The sequence below is a fragment of the Coregonus lavaretus genome (assembly GCF_964263955.1).
Source record: "Coregonus lavaretus genome assembly, chromosome: 19".
NCBI lineage: Eukaryota > Metazoa > Chordata > Actinopteri > Salmoniformes > Salmonidae > Coregonus > Coregonus lavaretus.
The window spans coordinates 16469365-16480870 of NC_140006.1; positions in this window are offsets into that span (position 1 = coordinate 16469365).

Genomic DNA, 11506 nt, shown 5'->3' on the forward strand with positions numbered 1-11506 from the left:
GTAAGTCGCTCTGGATAAGAGCGTCTGCTAAATGACGTAAATGTAAATGTAAATGTAATGGAATAGACAGGGGAATCAATGGAATACATAGACTAAGAGCTAAAGACCTGTCCATAAAGTTCCCTGCTGCGCCTGAATCTACCAGCGCCTTACACTGGGGAAGTTAACGTGGATGGTGAAATGCGCAGCAGAGGGCTCTGAACAAGTGTGGGTTTGCACTACCTGGGGTGACGTGAGAGTGCCCTGCCTGCCGCCTCCAGAACCAGAAGAACTCTGACGACATCGTGCAGCAGAATGTCCTCTCTTGCCACAAGAGTGACGCTGGAGCTGTCGTCCTCCGTTCTCCCGGAACGCTGCACCACCCAGCTCCATCGGAACGTGATCCGGGTTGAAGGGGGGTGAAACGGGCAGGCCCCTTCCAGGACGTCCTCTCGAAGCCAGCAGGTTGTCCAACTGGAATGCCATGTCCACCAGTTGGTTGAAGGTCAACGTGGTATCCCGGCAGGCTAGCTCCCTTCGGAAGTCCTCCCGCAGGCTGCATCGGAAGTGGTCGATGAGGGCCCGCTCGTTCCACCCAGACCCAGCCGCTAGAGTTCTAAACTCCAGGGCAAAGTCTTGTGGTGACCTCGTCCCCTGCCTCAGATGGACCAGACACTCGCTCGCCTCTCTTCCTTCAGGGGGATGATCGAAAACTACCCGGAAGAGGCGAGCGAACTCTCCGTAGTTGTCCAATGTGTCTCCTCCTTCACTCTAGACTGCATTGGCCCTGTCCAGGGCGTTCCCCGAGAGGCAAGAGACGAGGGTGGACAGCTTCCCCCGATCCGATGGAGCAGGGCTGATGGTGTTGAAATAGAGGTCCAGCTGCAGGAGGAAAACCTGGCAGCGGGCCGCTGTCCCGTCGTATTCCCTCGGTCGAGAAAGGTGAATACCTCTGGGTGCTGGTGTGTGGGTGGCTGGATCCGGTCGCTCAGCTGGTTCCGCAGGGTCGGGTCCTCTCCTCTCCAGGCGCTGGACAGCCTGGAGAACCCGATCCATCGCTTCGCCCAAGCTGACTAACATGTTGGAATGCTCCCGGACCCACTCAATGACTCCAGGCATATTCCCTGCTCCTGCTGACTCCATGCTGTTCGGGTGTGTGATTCTGTAGCGGGTGATTTGGACGGAGTCAGGCGCAGGAGGTGTAAATCACAGAATAATGGTTTATTCGGCCAATAAAGCGGTTCGCAGCAATGCGTAAAACAACTACAGTGCGACTTAATGGCGCACTGGGGAAAACAAAACACACGGGTGAATATCCCGGCGAGAAAGTACATAATGCTCCACCGAGCTATCGACACCTCCACATGGAAACAATCACACACAAAGACATGGGGACAGAGGGAATACTTATACAGGGACTGGTGAGGGGATATGAACCAGGTGTGTGTTCAAATCAAGACAAAACAAATGGAATGATGAGAAGAGGAGTGGCAGTGGCTAGAAGGCCGGTTACGACGGACGCAGAAGCCTGCCCGAATAAGGAGAGGAGGCAGCTTCGGAGGAAGTCGTGACAACCCCAACACATGTTCATGTCATCGTTAACAATCAACTGCATTACAGTTAAAAACGACTTTGACTACCACCACCGATTTCTGTATGCTAGCTATGCTAACCAGCTTATACGAATGGGAGTTAGCATTAAGCAGTCAATTCTTCTAAATCTGAAAAGGGACAACTTCTACATGTTATGCAGCGAAAACAGCCAGATATATCCAAATTGGACTTAAGTAACCACATTGTGGGCCTTTTACAATACATAAATAATGACGGATTTGACAAATATCCACTTTGTTACATCAGATATGTTGAATATGCGCCAATACGTTCCATTGACTCCTTTACCACAATTATCCTACAACGCATTAGGTCATGAGAATTAGAGCGCATGCTGTATGAATGATGAAATTACTCGCCAATGGGACCTGAATCAATCCACAGAGAGAAGGAATTATAAATATACGGGGCTCCGCTAGATTTATTACATTTCAGCCTGTTTTTTTCTCCCTCCTTTTCTTAACGGTAGAGCAAATTAGCTGTCCTCGCAGGCAGCTGAGGTCTGAAAATGAGCTTGTTACACGTGTGGGAATTTTAAGTGAAAGACAGACAGAAAGAGTGGGTCAATAGCCAGCCAGTCATCAGAGCTATTTTTGTTTGTCCAAAATTCAGAAGTGCAAGAGTTTGCCTGTTACCCTGTAGGGGGCTGGTGTTTTCCATATAGCTCAGCTCAGTTTCCCATTGAGCCCCCTCCCCTCCTCCCCACTCTCTCTCTGTCATCCCCTCTCCCGCCTCCCTCCTCCCCCGAGCAGGAAAAAGCTTGCAGGCCGCCATGGAGACAGGCTGGCTGCGCAGGAGGCCTGGGCAGATGCACTGCAGATACGTTTGTGTGTGTGTGTATGTGAGAGAGAGTGTGTGTGTGTGTAAGCTTTGGGCTGCGACCCTCAGCGGCAGGACATTGACCAGATCCTGTCAGAGACAGGACAAGAGCCGGCCCAGCGCCTTCTTTCTCTCTCTCTCTCTCTCTCTCTCTCTCTCTCTCTCTCTCTCTCTCTCTCTCTCTCTCTCTCTCTCTCTCTCTCTCTCTCTCTCTCTCTCTCTCTCTCTCTCTCTCTCTCTCTCTCTCTCTCTCTCTCTTCCTCCCACCCCTTTCTCCCTGTCCTCGTTCCCTCCCTCTATCTCCAGCCTCATCCTCTGCCTGCCTGTCTGTCTCACCACCAGCCCAGAGAGGAGCCATGGGGGAGGACAGGACAGGCTCCCTGGAGCCATTGCTTTCCTCTGGAGCCACACACACACACACACACACACACACACACACACACACAAACACACACACACACACACACACACACACACACACACACACACAATAAGACCCCTGGATCACTTCCTCTCCCCAACAGAAGCTAATGGATAGCTGAGGCAGGGTGACAGGGACACCCTTTGTGACAGCAGCAACGCCGGACCACTTATGAAAACAGCCTCTTTCGAACAGCATCAGCACTTTTCCCTTTCTTTTGTCTGTTGTGGCGGAGAGGAGGAAACGCATTGGTTGGAAATATGAATAATTTGTCATGTGAAAGGGATGGCGGATGTTACAGGGAGTGTCAGTTTGTGTTGTGGTGAGACAATTACAGAGGTGGCTTCATGCCCTGATTTATAGAGCTACTAAAGGCCTCCTACCCGTAGCACTGACGGCTGTAGCCATGAAGTGCTTTCAAAGGCTGGTCATGGCTCACATCAACACCATTATCCCAGAAACCCTAGACCCACTCCAATTTGCATACCGCTCCAACAGATCCACAGATGATGCAATCTCTATTGCACTCCACACTGCCCTTTCCCACCTGGACAAGAGGAACACCTACGTGAGAATGCTATTCATTGACTACAACTCAGCATTCAACACCATAGTGCCCTCAAAGCTCATCACTAAGCTAAGGATCCTGGGACTAAACACCTCCCTCTGCAACTGGATCCTGGACTTCCTGACGGGCCGCCCCCAGGTGGTAAGGGTAGGTAACAACACATCTGCCACACTGATCCTCAACACGGGGGCTCCTCAGGGGTGCGTGCTCAGTCCCCTCCTCTACTCCCTGTTCACCCATGACTGCATGGCCAGGCATGACTCCAACACCATCATTAAGTTTGCCGACGACACAACAGTGGTAGGCCTGATCACCGACAACGATGAGACAGCCTATAGGGAGGAGGTCAGAGACCTGGCCGTGTGGTGCCAGGATAACAACCTCTCCCTCAACGTGACCAAGACAAAGGAGATGATTGTGGGCTACAGGAAAAAAAAGAGGACTGAGCACGCCCCCATTCTCATCGACGGGGCTGTAGTGGAACAGGTTGAGAGCTTCAAGTTCCTTGGTGTCCACATCACCAACGAACTATCCAAGATAGTCGTGAAGAGGGCACGACAAAGCCTATTCCTCCTCAGGAGACTGAAAAGATTCGGCATGGGTCCTCAGATCCTCAAAAAATTATACAGCTGCACCATCGAGAGCATCCTGACTGGTTGCATCACCGCCTGGTATGGCAACTGCTTGGCCTCCGACCGCAAAGCACTACAGAGGGTAGTGCGTACGGCCCAGTACATCACTGGGGCCAAGCTTCCTGCCATCCAGGACCTCTATACCAGGCGGTGTCAGAGGAAGGCCCTCTAAATTGTCAAAGACTCCAGCTACCCTAGTCATAGACTGTTCTCTCTGCTACCGCACGGCAAGCGGTACCGGAGTGCCAAGTCTAGGTCCAAAAGACTTCTCAACAGCTTCTACCCCCAAGCCATAAGACTCCTGAACAGCTAATCATGGCTACCCGGACTATTTGCACTGCCCCCCGACCCCATCTTTTTACGCTGCTGCTACTCTGTTAATTATTTATGCATAGTCACTTTAACTCTACCCACATGTACATATTAATTCAACTACCTCAACTAGCCGGTGCCCCCGCACATTGACTCTGCACCGGTGCCCCCCTGTATATATAACCTCCCTACTGTTATTTTATTTTACTTCTGCTCTTTTTTTCTCAACACTTTTTTGTTGTTGTTTTATTTTACTTTTTTATAAAAAATTAATGCACTGTTGGTTAAGGGCTGTAAGTAAGCATTTCACTGTAATGTCTGCACCTGTTGTATTCGGCGCATGTGGCCAATAAAATTTGATTTGATTTCATATTCAAACATTTTCTGACTTGTGTTCAACACCAAGTCATTTAACCTGTGAGTATAGCCGCAGAAAGTAGGGGTGCTGAAGGTGCTGCAGCACCCCCTGATAAATACATCTAAAATACAAATTCATATTTTTTTGACTATTCCAAGCAAAAAGATATATGGTGTTGTGATGATTGTCCTTATAGACTAGCCAACAGGACCCTCTCTCTCCTTGTCCTCCAGTATCCCAGCATGCCAGGCAATACCAATGACTTCCTGACTCCGTCTAAGTGGTAGACCCTGGGGGGATGAGATGAAAGAACTGGCACAAGTTGAAATGCCAGCAGGGAAGTATTGAAAATGCTGCTGCCGCTTTGATGTCAAGCTAATTAAGCTTTTAGCTTTCACTGGTTTTATCTCTTCTAGAGAGAGGAGAGTGTATTTAGAGCCTAGTGTACAGGCTATGGTGAGATATTGAAGTGGTGTGCCCAACTGGGTTCGAACTCGGGTCTCCTTCACGCCACAAAACTGTGTTGGCCTGCTGACCTAAAGCCTATAGGGATTAGCTTGGGGAGCTAATGAAAGTCTTCAGGTCACAAGCAAGGTTACTCATCATGTGAGCATGGTTCCTCACACGAGGCCTATTTTGTTAACAAAAAAGTTGTGTTAATTGAATTCTGGCCTTACTTTTCTGAACTATTTGTCTTCTGAGTAAGTAGTGATGGGCGTCATTCACCACACCTCTCTTTCCATTATTAAAAGTGTCCACATGAGTCATCATCTCACAGTCCTGGACTTTCATACCTCCTTTCCCTCCCTTTGCTCTGAAACGTAACCTACAGAGGCTACTACAGAACGATACAGTACCAATCCATCTCTCGCTGGAGAATACAACTCCCACACCCTGGAGCATTAGGAAGTGGTGGAGTAGCACCTCCAGCTCCTTGTAGCTGGGAGGTTAAACCTAGTTTGTCATCAGATTCCAGTGGGAGTGAGGGATGAAGACATTGTGCAAAGAACAACCAGGCTTGATCATAAGCAGGGGATGACTCCTCACTCCTCCACATCTATTATTTCCAGGATTTCTCAGTGCCACTCTTTGAAACTGGAATCTTGTCTTTCAGTGGCCCGTTGCAGTGTTTTTGAAAAGGGTGGGATTCTGTTATTGTAGCCACCCATGCAAAACCATCTTTATTCACCTTTCATTTTCAGGGTTATTCTTTTTCACAACGTCTGTATTTGGCCAATTCCCCATTGTCTTAGTATTTTGCCTTCAATTGAGGTACAGTACTTATAAGCTAAAAGGGCTCTCTCCTCAGGGCAGCAATAGAAAGCTCAAGTCCGTTTACCCTCCACATATAGTGACTAGCCAGTCCTACATATGTCTGACCCAACATGGGCCAACTTGTGTGTCTGAACGGGAGTAATCCTAAACATCCCCACTTAATGTTTCTGTCAATTTTCCACCAACCTCTGATAAATGAGATACAGCGGAGAAGTGTTTAACAAGTCATAAACTACCATTATTTAACATTATAAACATATCAATTTATCATTTGTTAACATATGAAAATAAACAGTGATAATGTAGCCACCATTTCAGGCCAATGATATACGGGCCTTGTAGTTTGTAGGCAGTGAACAGATTTGGGAGTGAAGTAGAGATGGGAATGTTAAGTACAAAAGCCCTCTCAGGATCTTTTCAAACTCTATCCTACAAATTATATTATACTAATAGCTCATGTTGCATATTCCCTTATGTGATGTATGGCTGTTTCATTTTGCTTTGGCTAGAAACTATTTGAATATGACAAGTAGTATAACAAACTTGATACAGTGTATGGCGTGTTTCTTTTTACTTTCCCACAATCTGTTGCTGCCCTTTGCAAAAGCTTTGTGATTCAATATGATTATTTTTAGAAATGTGTCATAAAAATGTTGCCACTCTGTGTAGGCTATAGCACTACATTTTGCTTATGCATTATAAATGGTTTATGATGCCTTTATTCATCCTTAAAAGTTATGTTCCATTTAAAGATATGTTCCGTTTAAAGTGGGACTGAGGTTAGTTTAGGAACCTGGAGCCGGAGGCCCCCTTACTGAACACCAGAAAGACTGCGACATGGAGACACAGAGAGTTCAAAGTTCACAGGTCAGACTGCTCGTAGTCCTCACTGGTCTGGATAAGAGAAGTTCTATGAAGTGAAGCCTCTGGAATCATCTCTTCTGGAGATGTTAATTTGTTGTCATTATTTATGTTTTCCTGCAGGGAAATAATGTTTTATTTTATATTTGAGTACCGTATCATTGTAATTAATGGTGTCTTTTTAAGGGAAATATGCATATTTCTTTTAAAAAGCTATGTATCATATGTCAGATTCAATTAGCAAATATGAATGACTATGTTCTTGAGGGAGTGTCTTGTTTCAATTTAGACTTAAACAATAGCATGGCCTGAACTTGTTACCCCGCAATTTGTCTTGTACTTTTGAACATGTCTTTCAACATGAGTGCGGTTTTGTAACAAAGAAATTCACAATATAATAAATATTAAGGCAAAACCTTGGGATGTTTCCCAGATTAAATGATCAATGATTCAAATGTTCATTTTCACTCTCTTCCTCAGAGACTGAGAGCGCTCCATTTTGACACGGAAAGAGAATTCGCTGTTGGGCTTTTCAAATTCCTTTGGTGGGAAGATTCAAGTTCCCGCTGGACCTGGTAGGTATCAAAGAGCCAAGTGGATACATTTCATTCACAACACATTTCTGGCAGCGATTCAACGCAAAGCAACCACCAACCTCTGTTCTGTACTGTTCTGTCTAGCCACCCCCTGTTCCCATACCTCAGGTGGAAATGTAAACGACAAGCTCAAAGTAGGCCGTTTGACACCAACATCTGCTGTACTGGGACAGCAGGTAAAATACAGTTATGTCATATTTACCGTCTATATTTACCTCACACTAGCTGTTCTTTCATCTCTAATCCAAGGCTCAGGCCTCAGACAACACAAGGCTAACAGACCCATTGTATGAATCACACAGCGAGAGAGGCAGCAAAGGTGTGTGAGTGAGTGAGTAAGCCCTACTGTACATAGTCATAAATGTAAACACTGGATCAAAGGAGGGCAGGGGGCGTCTGCAGGTGAAAGGTCAAAGAGAGGTGAATGGTCAGACTAAGGAAAGGAGGGAAAGTAGAAAAGGAGGGAGCTTCAAGGGGGAGATAAAGGGTGATAGAGGAATAAACTGAGGGAGGTAGGGAGGGAATAAAGAAGTGGAAGAGGGATGTAGGGAAGGAAGCAGGGAGGGAGAGAAATTATGATAAAGGGGGATGGTGTGGGTGGATGGTAGGAGGGCTTCAGACTGGTCCAGGTTTTAGTGCCCTACCTGCACATAGGTCAACCTGGCGCCATGCAGTGAAGCCAAACAGTCCCTCCGTGGGTTGATGAAAAATGGCAAAGCAAACACCGCTGCACTGCTCGTTATATGATTAACTGAACCAAACACTTCAAGTAATCCTTGTCTCGCTGTGGGAGTGAATGTGCATGGAGGCACTGTTTCTGAAGCATGGCTATACTCAGATGCTTAGAAATGGTATTTAAAAGTGTTTATGACAACTTAAACACATGGATAATTTCACTAAGCTTGCTGTGGATGGAGGAATCCACTAGGCTTTAGGCTACTAGGTGTTGGGCTTCCATGTGAGATGTGGTTGTGAGGTGTTCCCATGGTGCTGTGACACTTTATAAACAATACTGAGAACAGGGTGTGCTCAAATACAAGCATACACGCACAAACCCACAAACACACACACACACCCTGCCCCACCAGGAGTCGTCCCACCAACAGATTCAACTACAGGACCACACAGTGGGTATTTACGCCTCACACTTCTCTGCATAAACACCTCTGTTTATTAATTGGTCTTGGGCAGCTTACCAACACTCTGCTCTGGCATCAGTGTAGGTAAGGTAAGGGAACAGAATGGATTGAACAGTAGGGCTTCTCTCCTCCCCCTTCTCCCCTCTCCCCCGTGTGTGTGTGTGTGTGTGTGTGTGTGTGTGTGTGTGTGTGTGTGTGTGTGTGTGTGTGTGTGTGTGTGTGAGTGCGTGTGTGTGTGTGTGTGTGTGTCTACTCTACGTTCTCCCAGCCAGCCAGCCACCTAGGGCCAATCAGTCAACGGTTCCCCTGGGGCCATTTTGAAAAACAATCCCTCTCTAGTCAAGTAGTCAAGAGATGCCATGGCTAATTATAAACAAACTATTGATGTTCCAGAGGCCCAGTAAATGTTTGGGAGTGTGTGTGTGTGTGTTTACTTGTTCTACTATCCTTGTGGGGAACTGAAAACCCCAAATGTCCCCACAAGGATAGTAAAACAAGGAGAATTCTCCCTCGTGGGGACATTTCCTACATCCCCATGAGGACAAATGCTATTTTAAGCTTAGAGGTTAGGTTTAGGGTTAGGGTTACAGTTAGGGTTAAAGTTAGAATTAGGGTTAGGGTTAGGCGTTAGGTTTAGGATTGTGTGTGTGTGTGTGTGTGTGTGTGTGTGTGTGTGTGTGTGTGTGTGTGTGTGCGTGTGTGTGCGTGTGTGTGTGTGTGTGTGCGTGTGTGTGTGTGCGTGTGTGTGTGTGCGTGCATGTTTCAGGGTCACAGAATGGTTCTGCTTGACAGAACGTTCAATTGGCCATTTAGCAGACTTCACCCGAAGTGGGGCGGCATCAAGATAGCCTCAGACTAAGTGGCAAGTGCCTATGGGCTCCCCATTGTAAGTGCAGGGAGAAGTTACCTCTTATTTCATGGTCTAAGTCCCTAAACCATAACTTACCAGGATCAGGTGAACCACTGCTTGTTAAGGGCCAGTGGTATACTGCTCCCTGACTTCTTCTGTAGCGAACTAACAGCAATTACAATACATATGTTGGCTGTAGACATTACTGTGCTCTCTCAGTGGAATCCCTAGGATAAGCCACTGATACAATTCTCACATTTGTTTCATCCGCTGATGTTTAGCGTTACGACATCCAATACTGTAATGTACTGCAATGTCAACAACAGTTGCTGCTTGGGTAGGGTCCCATTTGTAAGTGGTGTATTGGGGGGGGGTAAATCAACTGATAAGACTGTCACAATAGACCCGGGGCCTGCTGGGCTGTGTGAAAAAGGTCTGCGACAGAGTGACAGACACATTCCAGAGCCAGATACAATTCCATCCACCTCCGGTTAAAACAACATTGCATTCTGGCGATTCTAGCTATCGCACTAACTCTAAAACACAGTCTCATCCACCAAGAGAGTCCCATGTATTTATTTTGGTATGTGCTGCCTTTCTTTCCTCTGAATAATGAATTAGAAAAACATGAGGCCTGGACGGCCTGGCCACCTGAACGCCTGGTGTGGGATGTGTGGGAGAGAGATGTGTGTTCAGTCCCAATGCTGGAGGGATGGACGGATGGAGGAGGAGAGGAGAAGGGATGGGAGGAAGGGAGAAGGAATGGACAAGCGCCTCTAAAGATCCCCCCTACACCACCTTACAGTAGTGAAGTCATGTCCTCAGTACATCAGAGGAGGCTGGAGGGAGGAGCTATAGGAGGATGGGCTCATTGTAATGGCTGGAATGGAATTAATGGAACAGAGTCAAACAGTCTCAGAGAGAGGGAGAGACGAAAATTGACAGGGGGGAGTTCTGTGTATGACAGTTACAGTGACGCTGTTATAGGAGTTGGTTGGTTGTTTGTGGGTGTGTAGGGAGTTACCATTGTGAAAGTTAACTTCAGAAATACAGGGGATGGGGTGATGGTGTCAATGTTTATGTATTCGTCTTTGTGTGTATTTTTAAGTTGTAGTACCGTCAGGAAAGGTGATACTGTAGTTGTGCCAGAGAGATTGCGCAACCAGCCTCCCCCTCAACCCTCCCCTTCCCCCTCTAAACACCTTATTTCTCTCTGTGTCCTCTCTCTGTGCTGTGCTGGAGAGAAGGGTTAAATAAATGTTAGTGATGTGATAACCGGCCTGTTTATGGAGGGCCTCTGGCCAGCGGGTGTTGCTACGAGGGCTGCTGGCGTTTCCTACTCAGTGATGATGTCATGATGTCATATCAACAACACCCCCTTCCCCTTCACCCCTTCCACCCTCACCAAGCCCCTGTCCCTCAGGAAACCCCCTTCGTCCCCATCATCACTCCCCCCATACCATCCCCATGCTCTATGACATATCTAGTGATATGGTCTCAGCTGTTTTCAATCTGTAAAGATCAATGACATCACAACATTTCATATCAATCAATCTCTAGGCATGACTTGTAAAGTGGCTGTACACAGTTGACCATTTACTTCTCACTTTTATTTACTTTCACCACACAATCCAACAGATCTGCAGCACAGATATCATTAGGCAAAAACAATAGAGAGCATTTATCTGATGTAGAGCCTGAAAGAATGTGTCACCCCCTACTGTAGAACGCAGATGTGAATTAGCTCAAAATACAGACTTTCTGAAGCTTAAATCCTCCATTAAAGCCTGTTTTACTGGCCCTGCCCTGGTTGGCGCACTTTAAGTCTTCACTTTCTCCTCCTTTCCGGTTTCCCTGTGAAAAACAGAGGGTGAGGCAGCCTAGAGGTGAGTTTCAGTTCAGAGTTGAAAAGGGCAACGTTGGAAAACACTCTCAGGTATTCAGCAGGCAAATACAGAGCATTTATGATAACAGTCGAGTTGAATTGTTGCACTTAAATGCTATGCTGTAGATTTAGTGTAATTAGAAGTGTTGCGGCAGAAAGGGGAGAGGAAGATAAGGGGTGTCAAGGTCGATGTGTCA